Source organism: Crocuta crocuta, unplaced genomic scaffold, assembly GCF_008692635.1.
Source record: "Crocuta crocuta isolate KB4526 unplaced genomic scaffold, BGI_CrCroc_1.0 scaffold130, whole genome shotgun sequence".
NCBI lineage: Eukaryota > Metazoa > Chordata > Mammalia > Carnivora > Hyaenidae > Crocuta > Crocuta crocuta.
This window is the reverse complement of record NW_027527920.1, coordinates 13,251,288-13,251,513: the sequence shown is the minus strand read 5'-3', so window position 1 is coordinate 13,251,513 and position 226 is coordinate 13,251,288. Positions and strand designations below refer to the sequence as shown.

Genomic DNA, 226 nt, shown 5'->3' with positions numbered 1-226 from the left:
CCAGCCCCCTCTCCCGGACGGCCTCCCGAGGCCGTTCCTGCAGCCCAAGCCTCTCTGCCAGGCCGTCTTTCTCCTTTCCCGCTTCTCCCCGCCCCGCTAGCGCGGCGGCCCGGGGGCCATAGCGGGCGGCAGGGGCGCGCCCCGCTTACCTGGGCCGGGCGCCGAGAGCAGCGAGCGTCCACACTGGTGCAGCAGAGCTGGCTGCCCTGGGTGGGGCTTTTATTGC

General features: G+C 73.5%; 1 protein-coding gene across 1 annotated transcript in view; it reads right to left on the bottom strand.

Moving 5' to 3' along the window:
• ANXA2 (annexin A2) overlaps positions 1-226 on the bottom strand; it is a 44,216-nt gene extending 43,990 nt beyond the window's left edge. Inside the window, exon 1 of the mRNA XM_077747778.1 lies at positions 150-226. The gene's annotated coding sequence lies outside the window, so the exon portion shown is untranslated. The remainder of the gene's footprint in view (positions 1-149) is intronic.